This window comes from Ictidomys tridecemlineatus, chromosome 11, assembly GCF_052094955.1.
Source record: "Ictidomys tridecemlineatus isolate mIctTri1 chromosome 11, mIctTri1.hap1, whole genome shotgun sequence".
In the NCBI taxonomy this organism is placed as follows: domain Eukaryota; kingdom Metazoa; phylum Chordata; class Mammalia; order Rodentia; family Sciuridae; genus Ictidomys; species Ictidomys tridecemlineatus.
Window position 1 is genome coordinate 16642952 of NC_135487.1, and position 27156 is coordinate 16670107.

General features: G+C 50.9%; 1 pseudogene; it reads right to left on the reverse strand.

Annotated features, from left to right (window-relative positions):
* Positions 1-9504: 9504 nt before the first annotated feature.
* LOC110597059 (protein FAM204A pseudogene) lies at positions 9505-10278 on the reverse strand (annotated as a pseudogene).
* Positions 10279-27156: the final 16878 nt, after the last annotated feature.

Below are 27156 nucleotides of genomic sequence, written 5' to 3' on the forward strand. Positions count from 1 at the left end.
GCAAATGTCATGTAAAAGAAGACTTCTCATTAAAGTTAGGGATAAGAGTTGCCCCCTGTCAATTACAGCTACAGCTAAACTACATTTCATAGCTACTTCATCTAGAGACATCTTAGCCAGCACAATAAGACAGTAACAGAATAAGGAATGAGAAAGAAGTGACAAAATGACTCCTCTCTGCAGGCATATGTGTGTATGTGTAAAACCCAAAATGACCTACGGATTGTTAAGTCAGGAATACTAAGTATTCAACTGGATTTTTATATGCAATACTGAGGAGCAAAAGTCCTATTACATATAGTAATAGAGTCACTATATACTAATGTTAGCCACATTCACAGTTATAGTTGGTAACACTGATTTCTTCTGAAGGAAACCTAGATGATGGAGAAAAAACAGGATGTGTGTGCCTCTTGGAGCTTTTAGAGATTTGTGAATTTATTACTTGTTCTGAAAAACAAAGTGCTTCAAAGGATCGAAAAGACACTGAACCCTAAGCTATTTAGGATCAAATCTGACAAAGGATTTTCTTCCTTTATGGAGAAAATCACCAAATATTGAAAGGCCTAACAGAACTCTGCTCCCTGGACAGGTGTACCATGTTCATGGTTGGAGAACTCAAAAAGCATAAGAATCTCAGTTCGCTTTCCATCACGGGGACAAAATGTAATATAAACAACTCATAAATGAAATGCTTATTTTGGCGCATGATTTCATCACTTTCAGCCTGTGATTGTTGTTGCTTTGGGCCTGTGGCAGCACATGGCAAAGGAGGCCTCTTCACCTTATGGCGCCTGGTGAGCAGGGAGAGGAAGGGGCTTGGGGGCCCCAGTGTCCCCTTTAAGGGCACATGTCCTAAGGTTTCCATCACCTCCCACAGGCTTGCAACACATGGTCTTTGCAGAGACATTTCAAACCCAAACTATTTTCCAACAAAACCTCAACAATGTTTTGCCCCCAGATACCCACACGTGGGAGAGGGGTGAGAAAGGAAGCCCGTCCGATAAGATGCAAGGATTTATTAAAGAATAAATTGATGGGCAGGACGTGGGAGGCCACAGCAGCACAGTGAACCGCATCACAGCGCAGGGGGCCAGGGTTCAGACACCACAATAACACGCACCAGAACACCACCTAAACGGGAGACTCCCTGGGTCGAACGCAGAAAGGCAGGCCCTCCTCGTGGCCGGGCTGGTTTCTCCCCACTGGATTCTGGGCCCAGAACTGAGGTTTTGGCCCACCTAGAAGGGCACGTTGGAAACCCAGGACACCCGGATGTACAGCTGATTTTCTTACAGTTGTGCAGTTTTCTGTTTTTTTTTTTTTTTTTCCCTGAACTCCAGAGCTGCGCATGACAGACTAGAAGCTAAGCCGAGGGCTTCTAAAAGGCAGAGGAACATCTCCTGTAATCTCACAATATTATATTTTCATTAGGGAAAAGGACATGTCCAAAACACAACACATTTTAGTGATCTAGTGCTGGGGGCGAAAGGGAATTGGCGCAAACAGGATCTTTTGGGGATGATGGAATTGTTCTAAATAGTGTGGATTATTGATTAGGATCTCGTATCCAGAATATATGAAGAATTCTTACAACTCAAAAAGATAACCCAATTAAAAAATGGGCAAAGAATCTGAATGGACATTTCTTCAAAGAAGACACACAAATGACTCATAAAACATCTGTTCATTTTCCATGGCTGTAACAAAATACTCGAGGTTGGATATTTGGTAAAGAAAAGAAGAGATTCGCTTAGCACTCGGTTTTGGAGGTTCAGAGCCCAGCACTGACCTCAGTTTGGCTCAGGTGAGGATCTTCTGGCAGATGGTGTCACAGTAGCAGGTGTGTTTGAAGCAGAGCCATCGCCTAGCAAGACAGGAAGCCAGACAGAGGGAGGGGCCAGTCCTGCTCTTTTCCAATAACCTTATTTTAAGAACTAATGAAGGTGCCAAGAGAACATGAAGTTAATTCAATTCCTTCCAAGGGCAGTGGCTCCAATGACCTAGTGGCCTGTACTAGGCATTATCTCTTAATGGTTCCTCCATCGACCAATATCGCCAAACTGGGGACCAAGCCTCCAACCCAGGGACACACTGGAAGCTTATGCAAACCATGTCACGCACAAAGAAAAAATGTTTCCATTTTTAATCATTAGGGGAATGTAAACTAAACCCATGATGAGATCCTTCACCCCACTAGTATGGCTGGACGTGAGAAGGTGGTCACAGTGTGTTGACAAGGGTGTGGAGAAATGACAACTCACACTGCTGTTGGCAAAAGTGACACAGAGCCATTTTGGAGAACAGCTTGGGAGAGCTTCATATCTACCCAGCACGTCCATTCTGGGACTTACACCCGGAAGATTGAAACATGTCCCCATGTCACACACACGGATGCTCCTAGCAGGGTACTGAGCAAGATGGCCCAGTAATGGAAACAACCAAGGTCCATCTAATGAATGGATAAATGCAGGTGCAATAGCTGCAGGTGAACACTAGTGAATCATGAAGAGGTGTGGTGTCCACACGGCCGCAGCCTGCAGGATCCCGGAAATGCCTCGTGCTGCATGAGTTCACTTATTAAAGCATCCTCAACAGGCAAATCTCCCGAGGCCATGGGTTAATGATTGCTGGGAGCTGGAGGAGATGGGGAAAGCCTGCTACTGGGTACGGGGTTTTATTTTTTGGAGATAAAAATGTTCTGGAATTAGATGATTGTGGAGGCTGCACATTTTGTGAATATACTAAAAATGGCTGGATCGTTCAAGTTAAAAATACTAACTTTCTGATTCCTGAATTATAACAAAAGTATGGCAAGGGGACAATTGGCCTTGTTAAAATTTTGAACAATTAGTATATTGACAGGTTGAGTGGCAGTTAGTAATGTGGTTTCCTTCCTTGTATTTGAATTAAAAAGTTTGATTCAGATATCATCTAAAATATATTTTTAAGAAATAAATGAATTGTACTGATGGAGGTTCAACTCCATAAATTTATTAAAAGTCATTTAACTTTTCATCTAAAATTTAGGGTGAATTGTGAATTCTGAAGTTTGTAATAACCTCAATACATTAAAAAAAAACCTTAAAAACAATACTTAAGGAACTCACTGGAGGGCTTAACAGCAGACGTCAGGGTTAGTGCTTGAAGAATGGTCAATAGAAACCATTCCAACTAAAGCCAAGAGAATAAAAAGAATTCGAAATGCTGGGTGCAGTGGCAACACCTGTAATCCCAGAGACTCAGGAGGCTGAGGCAGGAGGATTCACAAGTTTGAGGACAGCCTCAGCAACTTATTGAGGCCCTAAGCAACTTAGTGAGGCCCTATCTCTAAATAAAATATAAAAAGTTATGGGGATGTGGCTCAGTGGTTAAGTGCACCTGGATTCAATCCCCAGTACAAAAAAAGAAAAGAAACTAAAAACAAAGAAAGCCAGAGCAGAGCCTGAGAGACACATGGGACCCAGTCTAAAAACACACACATGGAAGCCCCAGAAGGCAGAGGAGTGGCAAGAAGCCATATTTAATGAAATAATGGCTGAGAATTTTCCAAAACTGATGAAAGACACCAACCCACAAATCTTAGCACACTCCACATGGAGTCAAAACAAAAGAGACACTTAAAAAAACCAAACTGTTGAAAACCCTCAAGACAGCCGGGGGAAATGGAGTTATGTGTAAACTTTGAAGGAGCCGCAATAAAACCAGGGCCTGACTCTCCAGTGGGGACTGTGGACACAGAAGGCAGTGGGATAAAGCTCTAAAGGGCTAAAAATCCCCCCTGCTAACCCAAGATTCCCGCCTCAGGGGAATGAATCTCAACCATGAGGGCAAAATAAATCCTTTTTAGACAAAAGCTGAAGAGAATTTGGCACCAACACACTGTGGTACCAGAAATATTAAAGGAAGTACTTCCAGACAGAAGAAAAATGCCCCAGATAGAAACGTAGAACCCAAGTAAGGACAAAAGTAGCAGGTAGGGGCTGGGCTGGGGCTGGGCTGGGGCTCGCGGTGGAGTGCTCGCCTGGCATGTGTGAGACCCTGGGTTGATCCTGAGCACCACATATAAATAAATAAAATAAAGGTCCGTTGACAAAAAACAAAACCAAAAAAAGTAACAGGTAAATATGGAGACAGATATAAAAGAATGCTCTCTAAACAAAAGTAATAATAATGTGCTGATGACATACGCTCATCTGTTGTATGAAACACGTCTTGCTGGTGGAAGGAAGTGGAATTATGTACAACCTGTAGATGTTTACATGGGAAAGTGGTAAAAGTACTAATTTAACAAAAGTAGATTAAGTCTTGGGTAAGTAGTGTATAGTACAAATGAGGTTATTTTAAAAGTCCAAGATTCGTGGAGGACATGAAAATTTTAAGAAGTTCAATTTAAAGAAGGCGGGACAAGAGGACTAAAAGAACTAGGAGGAGAGCAAACTGGAAAGAAGCAAAAAGCTGTAAAGTCAACATCCTTAGTGATTCCATGAAGTGTCAACCAGGGCCACAAGCCAACCCCGGGAGCCTCCCCACCCCATAAAGAAAGCAGGGCCCAGTACTGTATGTGCCACATGCAAGACCCTGGCACATGGGACGTGTATTCAGCTCAAAAATGCACATTATTTTCAAATGCACATGGACCTTTTAGCAAATGGACCACCTGGTGACTTCTAATGCCAGCTTCAGCAAATTTCAAAGGAAGGAAATCATAGGAAATATGTTCACTTATCCTGGTAGAATTAAACTAGAAACCAATACGTGAAAGATAGCAAGAAAATCCCCGGGATAAGGAGACAAGCGCTTTCCCCATCCTGGAATTAATTCTTTTTTAATTTGACAAACACAGGTGCTTATTATGTAGCAGTAACTCTTCCAAGCATTTTATAGGTATCATCGACTCAGTCTCCTTAACAATCAATCCTATTAGATGGAGACTGTCATTTCCTTTTTGTGGTTGAGGAAACAGGCACCTGGAGGTGGAATTTGCTTAAGGTCATTAGGGAAGGTAGCAATATCCGGGTGGTGCTCTGCAGTCTTGAGATGGGTGCCTGCTTTTCTCATTAGTCATCTTGGTTCCCACCTCTGACAGCCAATGTAACTAGGCTGCCAGGTGAGCAGAGATCTCGCAGGAGCGCACGTCTTGCCTTTGCTCTCTGGGGCGAGTCTCCTGCAAGCGAGCAGAAGGCAGAGGCCCCGGGCCCAGACAAGCCCTGCAGCCCCCAAGACCACCACCTTCTGCTGAACGCCCCTGGCTCGCTTTCACGCCACCAGACGGGTGCCGTTTTAAAACGACCAGCAGGGGGCGCAGGCTCTCCTCCTTAAGGCGCCACTTCTGCAAACAGGGCTGGGCCAGCTGCAGGACCTCGGCAGTTTGCGGAGCTGTCAGCTCCCATCAGCAGCGTCGCCTGGCTTCCTTCCTCTTTATCAGATCTGTCAGGGCTGCTGTGTGTTGTGAAGGCACCTCCGGCCTCCTTCCCTCCTTCCTGTGTCGAACGGACGCTCGTCGGCGCTGCCACTCCTCGACACCTCCGCGCCTCGGGCCGGGCTGGGCGGGCGCCGATCGCACCCTGGGGGGAGGGCTGCGCCCCGCTCTGAGGTCAGGTCGCCCGCGGGCTTTGGCTGCCGCAGCCCCGGACCCTTGGCGCTTCTGCACACCCCGCGCTCGCGGCCTGCGGCGCACAGCTGGAGGAAGCGCTTCGCTGGCAAAACTCCCAGGTCTGGGTGGCAGCTGGGTCGCCGCCAGCCCAGGGCGGCCGCGGCGGCTGAGTTCCGAGGGGCTCCTCGCGCGCCTCCCCTAGCGCTCCCGGAGGCCCCGAGCGCCCGTCCCACACAGGTGGAAAGTGCACCCGCAGAGCAGGTGACTCCAGATAGCCAGCAGTGTCCCCCGGAAAGAAGGCAGACAGGGGCCCAAGGGGACAGGCAGGCCCCGCCCCGGGAAGAGGCCACTGCGCAGAGAGAGGATGGCGACCTGGTGCGCCCATTGGGAAGACATCCCTGCCAGTCGCATCCCTAGGAAAGAGATGGCCTTGGGACCTCATTTGGGGGAAAGAAGGGAAAACCGTTGACACATCGCTGATCTCACGTCATAAAGTAAGAAATGAGTAAACCTCAGTTTCTTCAAGCGTTCCTGGGTCAAATACCAAAAATAAATTATTTTCATTAAATGCCACGTTCCATCTGTTGTGCTGAGTTTTTTTTAAAAAGCATATTTCAAGTATTTTAACGTTCTTAAACATCTATTGGAGGAAGGACGATCATTATCCCTCCTCTTTTTTAATTTAGGAAACTGATGTATCGGGAGGTTAAATAATTTGCCAAGGTCTCACAGCCAGGAATGGGCTGAGGTCGTCTGGCTCTTGAGCTTGCCTTGGGCACTGAGTTCAGTGCTGTCACCTCCCCTGTGTTGGGAGAGGCTCCTGTGGCCACTGGCCTGTAGAGGAGCAGCCTGCAGCTCCCACGTGGACTTTCCTAGCAGGAGTTCAGGAGCCTGCAGGGGGGCAGGAAGGACTGCAGTTTTCATACCACTGCCAAGTGCAGAAGAAGGGGTCCCGTTGGGTTGTGAGGGGACTTTGCCAGGCCAGGGAGAGCAGACTCCCTGTCCCCCTTTTCCCCAAAGCTCAGAGATGGTCTTTCAATTCCCAGTTATCTGCAGAGGTCACTCTAACCCAGCAAAATCCTAATCATGGAAGGGACAGGGGAAGAGAAGCCTGGGGCCCTTTTTACGTCCTTTTTTCTTTGAAAACACTTAAAAAAAAAAAACTAGTTTCATTTCGTTCTCTTAAATAGTTTACAATTTAAAAAAAAATTGTTCCTAAATTCTACAGATTCTTCAAGAGTTCCGTGGCCCTTACAAGAACCTTGAGGTTGCCTACTGTGTGTTTATTTTTGATCAGGAAATGTCCATAAATGTAAATGCAGTGGAGCCCAAGTCCCTGACCCACACTTCGGAGTTGACAGTCAATGATTTTGCTTTATAATGCTATTTCTGCAATGTTCTAGAGTCACCTTTCAATTTAATTTTGGACATCACCTCTCATTACTCTGGTGATGGCAAGCTGTACTGCTACATCCTTGTCCCATGAATGAACTAAGGCTCTGTAGCTGGTTAAGTGCAGATTGGGGGCTCCTAGGATATGTTCTCAGGAAAGGCAACGTAGTGGCACAAATGTGACGGCCATCCAGTGAGGACAGAGTTGCCACTGGAACCACATCTGTACCTTTGTCCTCTCTTGTTGGCTTTCAGGTGGTTCCCAGACTTCATAAGGATTGGGTTTAACAAATAATTGTGTGTGTGCGCGCGTGGGTGCACGTGAGTGTGCACATAGGCTCACAGCACGGGACACAGTCCAGGGCTTGACACGCGGGAAGCCTGCGCTCCGCCACTGAGCTCCATCCCAGTCACCCAACAATCCTGGTGCCCAGAATCTTGATCTCATGTTTAAAAGTATCTTCGTCTCAGGCTGGGGATGTGGCTCAAGCAGTAGCGTGCTTGCCTGGCATGCACAGGGCGCTGGGTTCGATTCTCAGCACCACATAAAAACAAAATAAAAGATGTTGTGTCCACTGAAAACTGAAAAATAAATATTTAAAAAATTTTTTAAAAAAAGTATTTTCGTCTCATGTTAAGACACACACAGTAACTACCTGGATGCTCCAGGTTTTAAAGGTAACACTGTTGTCGCACGCATCCTGGGTGCCAGGCACTGGCAAGCTGTGCCTCCAGAGGCACGTGACCTCTGCTTTCCAGGAACTCCAAGGATCACATGGGGAAGAGACATAAACACAAATAACCAGGCAAATAAAAGCAGAGGGTGAGACAGGGTCCCAGGGGAGGCGAAATGCTCCTCCTTCATTCACCCACAAACACTTGTGGACAGATCTTGGCGGATTCATAGAGGAAACTTTTTGTTGGAAAATCAGGACACCAAGGAGCCTTTTTATTTTGTACAGATTTTTTTTACTGTTGAAGGGATTATCAAAGTCATTCTGCTCTTTGGAGAAGTTCTGGAAAGTACAGAACAAAATAAAAGAGATGAAGCATATTTCTCCCCAATTCACCTCTCAGAGGTAACCAGTTCATATGGAGTACATTTTCCAGTCTTATTGGTTACAGTTTTTTTTTTTTATAGCTTATTTTCTTACTGGGCATGGTGGCACGCACACCTGTAATCCCAATGGTTTGGGAGGTTGAGGTAGGAAGATCTCAAGTTCAAAGCCAGCCTCAGCCACTTAGCAAAGCCCTAAGTAACTCAGTGAGACCCTGTCTCTAAGTAAAATATTAAAAAGGGCTGGGGATATGGCTCAGTGGTTAAGTGCCTCTGGATTCTACCTCTGGTACCAGGAAAAAAAAAACAAAAAACAAAAACAGAAAACTACAGTTTACTTTCTATCATGAATCTATCTAAAAGATTATAAGCATTTCCCTGAATCATCTGGGACACTTGATTTTGTTTTCTTTCTTAGACAACTCAAAGTATATTTATTACCTTGAGTTACAACTGTCTGCAATGTAATTGTACAATTTAAAGAAAGGCACGGCCAAGAGATATTTAAGAGGACACATCTAGGTCGAGCTGAATGTAAATCATTCTCCAAATACTACATTCTGTCTTTGCATTGCAATCACTTTGTCTAAAGGCACACAAAAATTAATTAATTGCTTTTAATATGTGACTATGAAATATCAATCCTAGTGTCTCCAATAAAGAATAAAAAATGTTTTCATAGCATCAAGGTAATTAAAGTCATTTGTCAAGACAGTATCCATTGAGACTTATTAGCACTTACGACTAATCCATTATAAACAGAAGCTAATCTTAAAACAATTCCAGAAAAGTGCAGTCATGCTAAGAACAGATAAGAAGGTAGAAGCCGGGCAGGTGGCACACGCCTGTAATCCCAGCAGCTCAGGAGGCTGAGGCAGGAGGATTGGGAGTTCAAAGCCAGCCTCAGCAACTTAGCAAGGTGCTAAGCAACTCAGTGAGACTCTGTCTCTAAATAAAACACACACACAAAAATGGGCTGGGGATGTGGCTCGGTGGTTAATTGCTCCTGGATTCCATCCTTGGTACCAAAAAAAAAAGTACAAAGACCTCACAGCAAACATCTGCAAAACAACACTGATTTTATACCATAGGTCTATACAAATAAATAAATAGATGAAATCCTGTCTTTTCTTCTTGCATGGATGCTTAGATTTCTTCCACAAATAATGATATGCTTTATTTCATGCACTTCAGTAGAATGAATTCCTTAGAAAAAGACTAGAAAAAGTTGATAATCAATTCCAAGGTTTTAGATCTTTTTCTTTTTTCCTTTTTCTACTTCTATCAATTTCTTGATGTGTTTAACCTAAAGAGGAAAATTTTGTCAGGAAATTGAGCACCCGAGTCTAGAGTGGCTTGGAGAACTCTTGACAAATGACGCGTAGCTCCTGCTGTGTTCTGTTCCCATCTCTCCTTGGTTTCAACCTCCCGGGGCAAATTACTTCTTTATTGGAGCAGCCTACAAGTTTTCAGCCTCCTTTTTGGCTCTTACAAACTTGTGGCAGGCAATGGCTCTGACCATGTTTACACCAACCCTCTAGTAGCAAGCTGGTTGCTGAGTTCCTCCGCCTTCCCAACAGCCCGCCTCTCAGCATCCTTGTCTCTTTTCAAGGTCTGACTTGTCAACCTTCTCACTTATTATTATTGTGTTTCGCACTGTGCAATTGAACCCAGAGGTACTTTAGCACTGAGCCACATCCCCAGCCCTTTTTATTTTTTTATTTTGAGATAGGATTTCACTAAGTTGCTTACGGCCTCTCTAAATTGCTGAGGCTGGCCTCAAATTTATGATCCTCCTGCCTCAGCCTCCTGAGTTGCTGGGATTATAGGTGGGCACTCACCCTTTTTTTCTGTTTAACAGGGAGTTCAACTCTATCTTTGACTCCAAAGTGCTGGGTGAGCTCCTTCCAGTGGGTTTCGTTGAAGGACTGTTCACTCTGAGATCCTTTTTCATTCTTCAATTTAACTTTTCTGGAGCATTTTCTCTTTTTCCCTCTGAATCTTGAGGTTGAGGTTTTTTGTTCAGAATGGTTTTGTAAGCCATTCGTGAAATTTCTCCCACAAAGTTAAGGGCATTCCGGAAGGGCACTCTTCGGAGGCATCTGCACCGGCCTGTCTCCATTCCTGGTCTATCTGCTGGGAGACTGGAGATCTCTGCGTCTCTCCTGGACCCGCCCTCTTCATCTTCCTCCAAGTGGAGGCCCGACTTCTCCAGTGGGGCTTCGTCTTCAGAAGTCACCAGTCATTTCCCTGTAGGCCGGGAGGCAGTCCTCTGCACATCTTTGCCTTGGTTGGGAAGTGATCTCCCAGGGTCCCTCTCATGCAGGACTTCCGATGGCCACAGGTTGTTGGCCTCCAGCCACAGGGAGCCCCAGGATCCTCGCTCTCTCCTGACGCCGGACGTTGGGGCTATTGCTGGCTTCCCCTACACATTGAACCCCAGTGGTCATCTTTGTGCCTTTATCACTGGCCGTATTTCAACATCTGGGCTTCAGAGGAAATCAGCACAAACATGAATCCAAAGTGTGAACAGGGGCTGGGGCTCAGTGGCAGAGCGCCTGCGTCGCTTGTGTGAGGCACTGGGTTCAGTCCTCAGCACCACAGAAAAATAAATATATTGTGTCCATCTATAGCTAAAAAAAAAAAAAAAAAAAAATTTAAAAAGTGAGCATTTGAAATACATGGATAAGTATCACCAAATTATTTTCCAAAAAAGTTTTCTATGCAATGTTTTTTAAGTGCACAGAAACTTGGATTCATTTATTCTTTTTTAAGCACTTTGATAAATATTGCCAGTGGCTTGCAGACATATTTCCCAGTACACATACCCCTGGCACCTGGGCACATGCCATCTTTCTGTGCTTTGGCTACGGAAGAGGGGTATCTTTTCTGACTTAATGTTATTATTGTTGCACTTTGTTGACTCTTAGAGAGGTTGCAGCTTCTCCCTCTCCCAGATGTTTGCTGGCCATTTATAGGTGTCTTTGTTTTTAGTGGTGCTTGAGTCGAACCCAGAACCTCACAAGGGCCGATAGTCTTTGCTCTTCCCCCTGAGTTACATCCCCAATCCCAGCCATTTACATTCGCCTCTTATTGTTTGTACCCTTCGACTTTCAATCCATAGACACCTTTGGCTTTTTTTTTTGATTGATCTGGGTTCTGTATAAAGTAAGGATTCCAGCCATCTGCTTTTGCTATCTGCTGCAAACATGTGCCCAGTTGTTTGCTCTTGAGTTCTGCTTCTGTGTTTTAATCGCACCGGAATTTTTTATTTTTATGTGGCACAGCTCTGTCAAACATTTCCTCTGTGGTTTCTTCCACAGCTTTGAAGCTTAGAGAGCCCTTGGCCATGTGGAGATCAGTGGGTGAGGGGAGTTCCCAGGTGAAGAATGCCATGGGGGCTTGGCCTGGGGGCCAGAGGTGACACTGTATCCAGGAGCATGATAGCTTGGACTTGTGCTGGGGACCCCGTCAGGGACACTGTGTGAGGCTGCACTATGGGGTCATGGGCAGAGGGGGAGGTGCGGAAGAGTCTGAGCCAGGGGATGGAGCTGGGAAGGGCTGGAAAACAGAGGTGGCGGCTTCGGAGGAAACCTGACCCAGAGGCCACCATGAAACCTGAAATGACTCATTGCAACTTGACAGATCTCCCCAGTCTCCCGAGGGTGCAGCTGGTTTGGGGAATGGAGGGTGAGGTTTCTGTTCAGACTCAGCACCAGGAAGGATCCTTCAACCCGCAAATTTCCTTCTTCCTTCTCAGCAAATTGATGCCCACTGCTGGCCGATCACTCCCTGTGGTTGCCACGGTCGCCCCCTGCTGGGCGTGGCTTTCCCCCTGCTGGGCGTGGTTTTCCCCCTGCTGGGCGTGGCTTTCCCTTGCTGGGCGTGGCCCTGCTGGGCGTGAGTTTCCCCTTTATGGGCGTGGCTTCCCCTGCTGGGCGTGGCTTCCCTCCCAGCCTGGCTGCCTGGGGCACGTTGCCAACAGACCTCCACTTTTCTGCCCTAATGAAAACGGTAGTTTCAATGAGGGGCTCTGCTGGAGAAACCGCGCTTGAACCATCAGTGAAATCTCTGGGAAGGACGTCTTCTGGGTGGCCGCGTTTGGGGTGAATAAATAGCTTCCTCCTTTGAGGTCACCTGGCGGAAAGGTATTATGCTTCCTGGTCCTTTTTCATTCTCTTTGACAAGACAGTAGGATTCGTTCTTCAACGATATACTTAAATATTTTAAAACTACCCATAATCCCTGCCTCCCAACACAAACATTCCCCTTTCCTCCGCCTTCCCTGGGCCTGCGGTTTGCAGGGCTGCAAATCATTTGTCCTGACTTTCCTGAGCGCGGCCCCTTCCCCCAGCACAGCCCGGTCCTATGCCTCTAGATTTTCTAGGGTGAGAATGAAACCATCACATTAAAACATTTGAAAGTTGAAATAAACTTTTTTTTTCTATTGAAATATAAAATATTTAAATATTAAGACCCAATAATCTGTACGGCCGGAGCACACCCATCAGAAACAGGATGGATTTTGGCAAACTAAGCCCCCAGACCAGATGAGGGGATATTACCAGCCCCCCCGCCCCCCCCCACACACATGACTTTCCTGCTGCAAAAGTAGCCACCACCAGCATGACTTCAACATCACACATTAATTTCGAGTGTTTTTGACCTTTGCATCAATAAAATCCTGACCCGTGTCACTGGGTGTCTGCTGTGTGTGCCCCACACCAGGTCACTCTGCTGAGCAGTAGCTACGACCCTCACTGCCATGGCTATTCCCTTGGACGAGGCGCCTATTTTACCCATCGCTGTGAACAAATCACCCCCAACCCGGTGACTCGAATCAACCTTTGTCCTCTCTCAGGTGTCCCTGGGTAAGGAATGCCAGGGGGCTTAGCTGGGCTGCTCTGGCTAAGAGTCGCCCACGAGGTTGCATTGAGAAGTCACCCAGGGCTGCGGCCACCTGGTTGGGGCTTGAGGATGTCCATCCCCAAAATGCATGGGCAGGAAGCGGCCCATCTCCACAGCGGTCCCTCTAGAGCGACTTGACATGGCAGCAGGCTTCCCCAGAGTAAGTGACCAACAGACCATGGCAGAAGTGGCCACATCCTTTATAAGCTGTCCTTGGAAGTCATACCTGGTCATTTCCGTCATCTCCTCTTAGTCACCAAGCTAGCCCCATTCAGGATGAGAGGGGACTCCACCAGTCTACCAGGAGGGGGGGGACCTTGCAGGCCTTTTGGAGGCTGACTGACATTTTTCATCCATTGTTAGAGAATCACGTCCTCCCTTCACGCTGCCCACGTGTAAGTCATTCACTACTGTGGTCGATGGTGACGTGAACGTTTCACGCCCGTGGCTCCCGGTTAGTGTGTGGTTCTGAGAAGTCCGCCCGCACCTGGAATTCCTGCATCAGAGGACCTTGACCTGTTTGTGGTCAGTGCTGCCCAGAGGACAATGGTCAGTGCTACCCGCAAGGATATGGTAGACCAAGTCACTTCAGCCACTAATGCCACCAGACAAGACATTGTAGGGAACTTGAGACTGGCCGTCGGTCTTGAGCACAGACTCCATGGGCACAGTCACCGTCTGGGCTGCCCTGCAGGACACCTGGGAGCGCGGCTGTGGGGGACCTGGAGACTCTTCTCAAGAGGCCCTGAATGTCAGTCCTCTGGACGTTTTGAAACCAAACTGGCCTTAAAGTCACACTTCGGTCACCTCATGGAAAGGTAGCGAGGAGAGGCGAAGAGACGGGAATCTGTCAGAAGCAGGGCTTGGGTTCCGTTTTAGCTCAACCTCGAACCTGCCGGCACAGCGAGGACCAGACCGCCAAACTCCAGGCAGTCATGAGGGTTAAAGCGACAGTGGATGAAGCTCTGGGGCCACCTGAGCTCTGTCCTCTCCCATCTCCTCTCCCGTCTCCTCTTCTTGGTGAACAGGTTGGCCCGACTGGCACTCACTGGATGGACTATGTCCCTGGGCTGGGTTCTTGGTTTCTCCTGGAGGAAAAGAGAAAAAGTGCAGAGTTTTGGTTTTCTGTTTTGTTTTGTTTTGCAATTATAACAGTGATGCCTGGTCACCACAGAAAAATTTGGAAACTGTGGGAAAGTACGAAGAAGGAGATAAAAGTTGCCCACAATTTCACGCCCCAGATCTGCCACTGTGAATGTGTGGGTGTGCCCCCTCCAGGGTGTCAGGCCACTTATTTTCAGAATTCTAAGGTGTGGCTCCAGGGTAGTGTGACAACCCTGCCCAGGCCCCCATGGTGTGGGGGATGTGGTGGGCTCTGGCATCCACCCCATTCCCAGGGGTGATGGGTGCCCCCGAATGGGCCCCACTTCCTGTTGCACAGGTGGGAGGAGATAGGATTTCAGGTCTTGGTCTCACCATCTGCAGGCGGCAAGACCAAGGGCCTGAGGGACACAGAATTGTTCTTTGTTACTCCCTGCCCCCCTTCCTCTGCAAGGTCCTGGCCCTTCCTGTTCTGGCCTCAGTTTCCTCATCTGTTGAGTGAATGTTGGGCCTCCATGTCCAGGTCCAACCCTGTGACAGAGAAAGGGCTTTTGTAGCTTGCAGAGGATTATGCGTGTGGATGTCTTCATTTCTCCTAAGAGGAGAAGACAGCAAACCTTCTGCCACTTCAGTGGCCTTGGGACCTGAGCCGTCTCTCTGCCTCCTCAGCTGCCATGTTGGCCAGCCTTTCCTTACTGTAACAAATGCCTTCGACACCAGCTTATAAGACAGAAGGGTTATTTTGGTTCACAGTTCTGGAGGTTTCAGTCTGATTTCATTGACCTCGTTGCTTTTGGACCTGTGATGCAGCAAGTCACGGCAGCAGCCCATGGCAAAGCCAAACTGAAAACAACAACAATGACAAACATGTCATTTCGTAGCTGGGAAATGGAAAAGAAAGAAGAGACCCGGATCCCACAGTCCTCTCTGAGGGTCAGCTCCCTAGTGACCCGAAACCTCCCACTAGGTCCCACCTCTTCAGTTTTCACCTCCAATAGTGTCACCAGCTGGGGACCAGGCCTCCAGCACACGAGCCTCGGGGAGACATCCCAGATCTAAACTGTAGCACTGCTCTGACGGCCCTTGGGTCAGACAAGGAGCCTGAGAGGCAACCAGGCACCAGCGGCCTGGGAGTCAGTGCAACAGAGTCGTCAGCTCTTCACTCACTGGCTGTGTGACCCGGAGCAACTTAAGGGCTCTGTGCCTCGCTCATCCCAAAACCAAAAAGACAGTGATAATGTGGGGGTTCAACTGTATTCAGATTAAATAAGTTAATGTGCATGAAGCCCTTAGGGCAGTGGTTGGCACATAGAAGATGCTACATAAAGATAATAATAATAATAATAATAATAATAATAATAATAATAATAATTATTATTATTATTATTATTATTATTATTATTATTTGCATGCACTGCTCTGAGATTGGGCACTACTAGAACTGTAAATGGATTCCCCAAAACAGGCACGTTTGACATGTGACCATTTCTCCTGCCCCACTCAATTTCCCTGGAGCAAGCCATGGTGGAGTTCAGTCAGCCACCTTCCTACCATTCTCTAGAAACACAGAGGGTGGGTTTCCTTTTTGGAACGCATGGGGCAGGTCACCCTTGCTCCTTCATTCCCAGTGTCAGGCCATCAGCTGCTCCTGGGGCTGCCAGCAGAGCCAAAGGCTGTTCCTCCATTGTGAGGCCAGGCAGCGTCTTGGTTCAACTAGACCCAGAGGAGACCAGGCTGGGCTTAAAGACCAGACAGCTGACCAAAAAGCCACTTAGCTGTGACTCCTAGGGTCGGTTTGTTTTGGAGGGGAGGCGGTGAGCAGGAATTCTTGGCTTCTGCCACCGGTGGAAGCTCCGGCCTCAGGAGGGAGGCTGCCGGTGGGGACAGGGGCAGGTGTGTGCCTAGCCTCGGACAGACGCCTCGGAAGGACCGAGCCAAGAGTCGGGTGGGGAGGGGGGCCGGAGGAGAGGCAGGCGCACGGTGGTCCCTGGTGTGCCTGGGCCCGGGTTCCAGGCGAAGCTTCTGTGCACGCCCACACCTTCCCAGGCCACCTCCTGCCTCCCCTGGTGACAGAACCGGCATCTTCCCTGGGCCAAGCTCCGGGTGATGCGCTGACCTGGGCCTCGCAGGGTCCCGTTTTCTCTCATCCACCTCCAGTTTTCCTTCCCCGCCACCACCCTGGTGACCAGCTGTGACTCCAGGGCCCCACACCACAGGCACCGGCCAAACCGCAGGGCGGGCTGGGGCTCGGAGTGTCGCTGGCCCCACGCTCCCCCTCCCCCTGCTCTGGCTCCTGCCTCCCTCCCTCCCTCCCTCACTCGGGCCCTCCCTAGGGCCCTGCCAGCGGGGACAGAGAGGCGACGTCTGGGACTGCTCCATTTGCTGAGTCCCAGCCAGGCAGCGCACAGACGATTTACAGGGTCCCGGCGGAGACGGGCAATGGCCTTGGCCGCAGCCCTGGGGCGCCCTGCGGGGACCCGTGGCTGGGATCCGCCCTCCCGGGAGAAACGAAATGAAAGTGGCGCGCGCGTGGAAAGGAGCGTGCGTAGGTCTGCTGTGCATGTGCGTGCGACAGCGACCGTGTCTTGTGCCCAGGCCAACCTCCCCCCACCCCGCGCCTGCCCCATGGGAGGGTTCAGCAGAGACAAGGAGGTGGCCCCAGGTGCTCCCTGCAGGTGCGTCCTGGGGCGCCCAGCTGAGCCCCCAGGGTGGCTGCGTCTGTCCCCTGCTGCCCGAGGACCCTGATTGCGAAGGCTCCGAGCAAGGGGGCCCCTCCTGCGTGGCCCGAGACCTTTGCCTCTTAGGTTTTGAGCCCCCCTGGGCCACCGCAGTCACCTTTTCTTCTGAGAGCAGCTCTTCCTGCGCGCGTGCCCGTGTGTGCTAGCGCACGCCTCGCACCCGCGCCGACCGTTCCCCGCGTCCCCGACGGCTTCCCAGACTTTCCGGAGTCGTCCCCGTTAGCGCCCCGGCGCTGCCCATAAAACACCACTCCGCTCTGTTTTCTTTGCCCCGTTCCTCGCGCGGCCCCTCCGCCCCGCAGCCCGGCTTTCTCCGCGGCGTTTGGCCAGAAACACAAAATAAACACCGCCACCGCGCAGAGGAAATGACCTTGGGGTTCTGGGGGCCTTTTTAATGGGGTCTGAGCGCGGCTGACAGTTCCTCGCTTCCTGTTTCACCATTTCGCTCTGCTTGGGAGCCGGGGTCCCAGGCCGGGGTGTCTGGGGGCCCCTAGCAAAGCCTCAAGGCGGAGAGCAGGTCCCTGCCGCCACCCAGGTCCTCCTGGCCTGGCCCCAGCTTCCCTCTGCCTGGGGACACCCACTGCGTCTCAGAGGTCTGTCTCTGAAACTGTGAACAGTGTAGACACCGGGCTCCCTCTTGTCCCTGTCCTGAAGGGCTCCCCACAGGGGCAGCTCCTTGGGGCCTGGCAAAGGTGGAATGAATGAACCCCCGGACCAGGAAGCCCTGCAGAGCAGTTTGTCCCTGAGAGGGTGGTGACCCCAGAAGACCGTCCTGGGTCATCTCAGAAGGAGAAGATTAGATGTGGGAGGTGGCCCCGTCCTCCTCCTGTCTCCTCAGGGAGATGCCATTTACCTTTGAAACTTCACTTTTTCCATCTGTGAATCCCAGAGCTGGGAAGGCCGGGGCGGAAGGCTGGAGGGAAGACCTTGCTCTGTGAAAGGCAAACTTTTGAGCAGAAAAATCAAGCCAGGGCGCAGCCACCCAGGATAAAGGCTTCTCTCCTCCATGTCTCCTGCGAGGTGAAAGGCTGCAAGTCACTCACCAAAGCTCTGGGGTTTCCAGGATCTTGTTGGCTTTATTCACTATTTTGCTTGTTACTAGACTGAACGGAGGGAAATATTTTAATAAATGCATATAGATAAAATAAGATTAATAATAGTCTCCGTTGATTGGGCTCTTGCTCTGTCAAAGGCTACAGGGATGATAAGTGTGTCCATTAGAGGTCAAAGGACCCCCTCAAGCTCACAAAGAAAGGCTGAGATAGGCTGGGCCCAAGGAGGACTGACCCAGGGGGGAATATTAGTCCCTAAGTGGACGGTGGTCTCGGCCACACCTGGCCCAGCAAGACAAAGGATTCAGAGCGGCTTCCTCACAAGGGGAGATTCAGCCCAAAGCGTGTTTCTGGGGACAGAAATTATGACATCATGTGGAAGAGTAAGGGGTTTGCCATTGGCAAAATCTGGGCTTGCGTCCCAGCTCTGCCACTTGCTGGCTGTGTGTCTTTGGGTGAATCCTCCCACCTCTCTGGGCCTGAGTCTGGTCACCTGCAACAGAAATGAGGGAGAATTGGCTTCCTTGTGGGCTTTTGTGGATTGACTGTGTTGCAGCCATAAAAACACCATGTAAACTGTAAAGTGCTGTGAATTTGTTCCTGAATCAAGCACCCAGGGTGCAGCCGCTTCCATGCCACCCTCCTCTCCAGCCTGGGGCTTGGGGCTTGACCGTCAACCATAAGCGAGAGAGGTGGGGCGAGCCACGGAGCACAGGTACAGGAGGGCGTGACAGCTGGCTTGGCGGCTGGGCTGTTGAGCCAGGTCGCCGGCAGAGGCCTCCCCAAACAGTGACCTTGGAACTGAGGCCAAGAGGGGAGAGGTCAGGTCTTTAGCCTCGAGGAAGGGGTCAGCTGGAGCAGTTGAGGAACAACAGAAAGCTTTGCCCTCTGTGCCGCGCTGGCCGGGGTGAGGACTTGCGCTCAGGGCTCGTCCCTGTCCTTCCTGGGCTCTTGTTGGGGATCGTAGCCGCTCGGGGCAGAAGTTCCCTTAGACATTGAGGGCTCCATCCCTGTGTCCTGGGGCTGAGTCCCCTCTGTGGCCTCCCTGCCGGACAGCTTCCAGCCTCAGCAGATCCTCCCTGGTGACGGGCACTTACTCCCTACCCTTCAAAGTGGCTTGTGCCGTCCTGGGCAGGTGCCCCGGCAGCCTCTCCTGGAGCTCAGCTTTGCACCCTGGTGGGCTCCTCTGGGGGCTCCAGTCCCTTCTCCTAGACCAGCAGAGCCATCGCACTAGTCCACTCGTGAGTGGCAGCTGGCAGGGTCTCCCACCCGGGCCTTCCAGCCAGTCCCCCATGATGCTCTGGGCCCCCCTCCCCACCCTCCCATCTGTCCAGATCCTTCTACCACGTGAGCTCGAGCCTGAGATCCCGAGAGCAGAATGCAGATGAGACGGGGCCTTCGGGTCCCCATCAGGCAGGGTGGGCTTGCCCGATGCCTGGGCTCTGCCCTCAGCCTCTCTTCTCCAGCATCTGCAGTGTGCAGGTGGGCTTCTGCGGCCCCTGACTGTCCCCTTCCTCACTCAGCCAGGAAAGGGCCGAGCCAGCCCTGCACCAGGAGACAGGGGAGTCTCCAGCAAACCTGGATGGTTACCAAAAAGTAGGCTTTCTTCTCTTCTTTTGAAACAATTTTGTTGTCAATTAATACAATCATTTAGAAGCATAGAAAGTAAAAAGCAAAACCCTTTTTTGTCTCTCCCCCTCCCCCAGTCTCCCCCTCGTTAGCTGGGTACAGTTTCTTCCTTCCCCAGCGAAGCCGCACATGCTGGTGTCCGTGTATCAGGGGTCCGTCTCCATGCTGGCACAGAAAACTCAACTCCATTCTTTCTCACTCCAAAAAAATTTTTTTTTGGTACCCGGGATTGAACCAGTACTTCACCACGGAGCCACACCCACAGCCCTTTTGTGTTTTATTTAGAGTCAGGGTCTTGCTGAGTTGCTTAGGGCCTCGCTAGGTTGCTGAGGCTGGCCTTGAACTTATGATCCTCCTGCCTCAGCCTCCTGAGCTGATGAAATTACAGGTGTGCACCACTGTGCCCAGCTTTTTCTCATTTTTAAAAATCAGAGACTAAAGGCAATTTTATTAACTCTTAGAATATCTCGGTGCCCAGAACAGCCACGCAGATGCTGTCAAGGGTTTGTGATGGAGGGTGAGTCTTTTCACCTCAGACCCTTGGCCCCACACCCATGCTGACCACCGTGGATGGGTTTTCTGCACACACCTGGACCTGGCACCTCCACAAGAACACACACAGGGCAGGTGGTGCCACCTTGGTCTCCCAGCTGCTCGGGACCAGGAGAGGTGGACACGTCATGCTCTTCTGCCAACTCCCCTCTGAAGGGTGTCCGTCACCCTCAGCATTCCTCTTTGAATTGAGGTGGCAGTGGTCACTGTGGCACAGAGGTCCTTGGGCCTGCAGGGAGAGCATTCCTGGGTGTGGGCACCCCAAGCAATCTTGTTAAGCCCCAGCAGTCTCCGAGCCCAGCCCAAGGGCCACCTGCCAAGCTGCCCTCCAGAAGCTGATCCTCATGCCCGTTCTGGCCAGTGTGACCACTGTTTCCTAAGAGGCTGGGCCAGGGACAGCACAACACAGAGGGGACAAAGAGCACGGGCCAGGGAGCTGGGGCCTGGATTCCAGCCCAGCTCCGCCGCTCACCTGCTGGGCAGCCTTGAGAAAGTCACTGACTGTCTCTGAGCTTCAGTTCCCCACTCTGCACCAGGCTGCTGGCCTAGAAGTTCCCGGAGGTGGAGGCCTCTCCTGGCATGTGAGCAGGATGCCAGCTGCGAAGCTGCTGGGCAAGGGGCAGCCCCTGCTCTCTGGGCAGTTCTTCCTGCCATCAGCAATGGGGCTCTGGGTTCTGGAGAACCGCGGACAGACTCCTGAGTGCTGCTGGCTTTTGGGGGGTGTTCAGCTTTTGCTCCTGGACTGTTTGCAGTTTGGGTGGCACTGGCCTGTCTGCTGCCCCCTCAGAGGGAAGTGGGCACTTGAGTGGGGGTTTATGGAGGCCTGGGTCACCTAAAGCTGGAACGCCTACCCCGAGGTGCCAGGGAGGACTGGTACCCCCAGTTCTGACCACAAAAACAGGAATGTGGGTCCTTAGACCAGAACTCCCCGCAGGGAGTGGGCTTGGCAGGTTGTGGGAGAACTCGGAAGTCACAGAGAGGAGGGTCCACCCGGAAAATGCCCCCACCCCGGCCTGGAGGGACCAGGGAGGGGTCAACAGAGCGCAAGGGGCTGGGGCCACGTGATGCCAGGCAGAGGCTTGTTGGGTGGGAACGAGAATGCCCAGGAGACACAGCCGCCACTGGGGACCCCTCCTGAGACAGGAGGGCAGGGGACAGCGCGCTGGCTCCTCTCCTCCTGCCTGTCCCCTCTTCGTCTCCCCAGGGCCTTGGCTTGGCAGAACCCACCGGCAAGCGCCCTGCAGGAGAGCCCGGGACACACCGCCTGCAGCCCAGCCCCACGACACAGGGAGGGGTGCATTTGAGGGGAGAGGCCCCCGTTGGCCTAGGGAAGATTTCTCTTCATGCTCTGGGCACCCAGGAGCTCACTCTCCACTCCAGAGGTGACAGTAAGGCCCATTTTGCAGCCAGCAAAATATAAAAAGTATAAATGTTTGACTTAAAATGAGGAAGAAACTGGTTTTCCTGTGCCCCCCCACACACACACATCTAAAGTCATGGAGCTTGCCTTTGGAGCGGAAGGACTTGTGGGTGGCTTCAAGCTGTCGTCTTCCAGGCATGTCCCCACTCTCCGTCACTAGGCTGTTGCCCATCCAAGGGGAGGCAGCGCTCCCGGGAACCTTGCAGCACCCCAGCTGAGTGACAGTCCCTGGTGTCCCTCCCTAGCACCCACAGCCCCTTCACTCAGCACTAGCCTCACTGTGCTAGGTGTGCAGTGCCCTGTTTGTCCCGCCTGACAGCGAGCACAGAGCTTGGTGACCTTGACTTTGTCGCCCCTCTGCTACCCACCTGCCGGGAGAGTCACCCACGGTGGGCAGGCTACTAGGTGCTCTGCCTGCGTCATCTAAAGTGCCTCTCTAGGGGCCCCCGAGTCCTTGGGTCCCCATTGCCCAGCTGAGAATCCAAAGTTCAGAGAGGAGAGTGCCCCAGGCCACTTGGCCAGTGAGGGGCAGAGCGAGGATTTGCACCAGCCTCTTCTGGCTGAGAAGGTCAAGTTCCTCAACCACAGGCACCTGGTCGCACGGGACGGCTCACGGGAACGTTTCCACTTCAGCTTCTGGAGCCCTGTCCCCACCCGCTCTGCCCAGGGCCCACGTCAGCGCCTTGCAGACAAGGAGGCCCTTCCCACAGCCACTTCTCCATTCCGAAATGACAGAGAGGCCAGGCTGGGACGGCAGCCGTGACCACAGATGGACAGACGTTCCCACATGTGGAAGCGGCCTTAGCCCTGTTCTGTGGGCCTCTTTCCAATCTGTGTGTGACGTGTCCAGTCACCGTCTGGCTGCCGGAGGGTTTCTGTGTCTTTCTCCAACCATCGTCCGACGTGTATGGCATTCAGTACACACAGCTCCGTGGATCTGACAACCCAGACCCTTGGGTCCAGGCAACAGAGGGAGACTCGGGGAGGGGATGAATGTTGTTATTATTATTATCGTCTTTATTTTGGAAGAGGAGAAACTGAGGCTCGGAAAGGGCAATTGACTTGTCCAAGGTCACGTGGGGGCAAATCGAGACCTAGAATCTGCCTCCTGGGTGGGCCCCTCCTAACTCGGTTTTAGGATGGACTCTGAAGAACACCTGTAAAGCTTAGAAATACACATTATATTATTTTTGAAAATCTGCATCATTGAGAATAGACACACTACTATTTTTTACAACAGAGGAAATAAAAATGCGGTCCACGGAATTGACACAATACTTTATCTCTTGGAATTGTTTATTTATTTTTACTTATTAAAAGAGTTCTTCAAGGTTTACGTACATTGTATGCAGGTGCACAGACATGTGCGATCTCACTGTTGTCCCCACGTGAAAGGAAACTGCAGGTGAACAGGAATTTATATGAAATAAGCTTCTCCACATTTCGAAATCTGGTGCACTAGTCAAGAGGCCACAATATCCCACAATATCATCGTGAGTGCCATCAAGTGTCGGTGACAAACGTATCTCTCCCTGTAACCTTTTGTACCCTTGTGCTCCTGTGTGCGTGCAGGGTCTGCAGGCTGCCAGGGCGCGCTGGCTCACGGGGACCTATGGTTAAGTTGCAGGCCCTTTGCAAACCCATTTTTAAAATGCTGGTGGCTTAAAACCAGCCCCCACACTGCGGGCTCTGCAAAGGCTTCTCCAACAACGTCACTGCGCCTGTCTCCCACCTGGGACCAAGAGAAACTTGGGGACCGCGGAAGGCTCCCAGTGGCCTCCAGCCCCCTCCACCTCTCCAGCCCGGGCAGCAGCGTTTCCCTGAGGGCGCCGAGCTGCTGGGGCTGGCGTGGCGAAGGGCCAGGCCACCCAGCTGCCTCACCTCCTCCGCCCCGCGCCCACAACTTGAAAGAACCCTCCTCCATTGTCTGCCGGGTTTTTTCCAAGCCGCAGAATGCCCCAGGGACGGCAGGACATTCAGGTTCAGCACAGGGCCTGCCGATGGCCACTGTAGGCCACACCCTGATTCCAGAGAGGCCAGAGGTGGAGCGCCAGCCTCAGCGTGGCGATCAGGATCAGCTGGGCTGGATCCCTGCTGGCCAGCAGTGTCCTGGTCATCTCCTGGAACCAGGGGCCAGGCTCTCTAACTTCGAGGCTGCTCCTGGACACTGATGAAGACTGAATTGTCCCCTCCCTGGGCTGTTCAAGGTGGTTTTCTGGGTGGGACCTGGGACAGCCCCGATGACGGCTGAGGATCCGAGATGCCTTCCCAGCCTAACTGGGAGCCGGGAGCCGAGTGGATTCCAGTCACAAATGGGGTTCCCAAAGCCCAGGGTGCCCCTGACCTGGATGAGCTCCTGGCCAGTGTCTGGTGAGGGACCCGGGGGCCAGGAGGAGGGCCTCACTCTGCAGACTGCCTGCCTGGCTGCCCCTTGGGGAAGGCACTTTCTGTAAAAGCCACAGGAGCAAATGAGACACTGGTCCCAAACGACTTTGCACTTGGGGTTCACTGTGTGCATCTGTCTGACCTCCCTGGAGACCTCGTGGCTGCCCTCCCTTGACCCTGCTCTGGGGCCAAGGCCTGGGTCCCACGCCAGGCAGAGGGTGGCGTGGGGGAAGGGAAGTGGCAGGAAGCAGAGTCCAGCACTGAGGTAGATGGAGGTGGGCAGGCAGGCCCTAGACACAATCCCAGAGGGGGCTGGAGGTGAGCAGGGGCTTGTTGAGGACGGGGAGGGGGCTGGGCATCTCCCCGTCTTTCACTGACTGTGAGAATTTTGAGGAAAGTGAACTTAAAGGCTCAGGTTGGGAAGCGTCTTCAACCTGGATTTGGAAGACCTGGGCTCAAGACCCAGCTCCACCACATCCCGGCCTTCTCCTGGCCTCAGTTTCCCCAGTCGGGGAGAACCGACTCATATCCCTGGTCCTCGGCCGGGGGCTGGTTTCTCCCCTCTCCACCTTGTTGGAACGTGCTCATGGGATGCGGAGCCCGTGCTCTGGGGGCCAGACACTTTTCATGAAATGGTTCTCAGCCTGACCCCGGGACCAGCAGCACTTGGGGACTTACCAGAAATGGCAGCTTCTCAGACTCCCCTCACTGAGTCACCAACTCCAGGGAGGCCGGGAGCTGCTTGTGACTTAGCCAACCCTCCAGGAGAATCTGCCGGAACCTAAGGCTGGAGAACCAAGGCAGGGGCTGGTGGTTCTGCTCAGGGACCGTGAGCATGCAGGGCCAAGTCCCTCATCCCACTTGGTCCCCAGTGTCTCCAGACTTGAAGGCAACTCCGAAAGACAGAGTCAACCCTTTTAATGTGTGTGATTCAGTGGTGTTCAGTGTGTTTACCAAAAGGTCAGGCAACTGCCTCCATCAGTTCCAGAATATTTTCATTGCTCCCCAAAGGAATCTTGTACCTTGGTGGTTATTCCTACTTACCTTGGCCGTTGGTGACCACCAGCCCGTTTTCCGCCCCTAGATTCGCCTATTCCGGACAGTTCACATACTGGAATTACACAAGGTGTGTGGTCTTTTCTTTTTTTTCAAGACTCATCCAGGTATAACATGTATCAGTACACACACCCGTGAAACATATTTCATTCCTTTAAGAAATATATATATATTTTCAGTACTGGGGACTAAGCCCTGGGGCACTTTACCACTGAGCAGGGTATTTTGAGGCAGGGCCTCCTGAAGTTGCCCAGGTTGGCCTTGAACTTGCAATCCTCCTGCCTGGGCCTCCTGAGCAGTGTGCTACCACAAGCCACGATCAGACTTGGGGAATTAACCCGTGAAGTGTCCAAGCCCCTCAAAGCCCCAGAGCAAAAGCTCAATATCATGCCACCGTGGAGGAGGTGGGGAACAGCCACCCTTGTACGCAAGACCAGGGATAAGATCTTGGTGTTCCCCGACTGACTGGGGAAACTGAGGCTCCCAGAAGGCAGCAACTACCAGGAGGCCAGAGAAGGATGCTCAGCTTCGAATTTTTTAATGTAAAAGAATATTATTCTTTTAAAATAAAAAAAAATTAGTACATTCAAAGATTTTTAAAGAGCCAGTTTAGGTTCACAGCAACATTGGGAGGAAAATACAGAGACTCCCCGACATTCCTGCCCTGACACAGGCCTCCCATCAGCACAGTCCCTCACTGGGGTGGCACGATCACTACAGCTGGGGAACCCCTGAGGGCACATGGCTGCCATGCCACGCCCATGTTGACATCCGGCTCCCCCGTGTTGTATGTCCTGTGGGCTTTGGAAAAATGCATGTGACATGTATTCATCACTGCCCTAAAAACCCTCTGCTCCATCTAGTGGTCCCTCTTTCCCCCTAGACTCCTCTTACGACGTCACAGTGTACAGAGTGAGATCACGTTAGTCAGCCTTTTCAGACTGGCTTTGTCCGCGTGACATGGGTGTAAGGCCTCCCCACTGTCCTCCTGACGTGGTGGGGTAAGAGTACGGTGAACTTTGTCAGAAACTGTCAAACTGTCTTCCAGGTGGCTGTGCCCCCTTGACTCGCGCCAAGGGTGAATGAGAGCTCCCGCGGGCGGCTCCACGCCACCCCGGTTCTTGGTGAGTGTCCTGGATTTGCAGCGGCATCCTGTGGTTGTTTCAGATGGCAGGTCCCCGCCGCCCGAGGTCGCAGAGCGTCTTTCTGTCTTCTTGGTGAGATGGCCTCATCGGTGCCCCATTTCTTAAAATGTATTTTCTTGTCGTTGAATTTTCAGACTTCAGGATAGATTTGGACCAACAGTCCTTTATGGGGTGTGTGTTTTGCTAGCATTTTCATTTTTTTCCTAAATGGCTTCTCATTTCCTGACACTGTCTTTCACAGACGTCTTTTTATTTTAATGTTGAATCATACATTGTTTTGTTTTCTAGGGGTCATGCCTTGGCGCGGTATCTAAAGCGTCGTCCCTGTGCCTGAGGTCATCAGGGTTTCCTCCTGTGTTGTCTTCTAGAATTTTCAGTCTTGCATTTTGCATATTAGGTCTATGATACACTGTGAGTTGATTTTTATGAGAGGGGTAAGATCTGTGTCTAGGTTCATTTCTTTGCATGTGAATGTTCGGTTATTCCAGCCACATTTGTTGAAATATCTTTTTACTTCATTATTCTGCCTTCTCCTTTGTCAAAGATCTCCGTCTGCTTTAGGCTCTGTATTCTGTTTTATTGATCCATCTGTCTATTCTTTGGCCAGTGCCACACTGTCTGGTTGAGTGTAGCTCAGAGGAAGTCTTAAAGTCAATCAGTGTCTGCTCTTCTCTTTCAATCCTATGTTGTCTGTTCTGGGTCTTTTTGTTTCCATATAAATGTTAGAATCAGTTTATCAATATCCACAAATTAATCTTTTTGGGATTCTGATTGCGATTGCCTTGACTCCATCTGGACAACATTTAATCTTTTTTTTTTTTTTTTTTTTTTTTGGTGCTGGGGATTGAACCCAGGGCCTTGTGCATGGGAGGCAAGCTCTCTACCAACTGAGCTATGTCCCCAGCCCAAGTCTTCTTATTAATGAACAAGGAATATCTGTTCTCCATTCTTCTTTGATTTTGTTTTTCCAGGTTTTGTAGTTTTCCTCATATGGTCTTGTACATTTGTAGATTTATACCTAAGCATTTCATTTGGGTGGATGCTAATGTAAACGACATTATGTTTTAAATTGAAAATTCTACTTGCTCATTGCTAGTATAGAGGAAATGATTGACTTTTGTATAT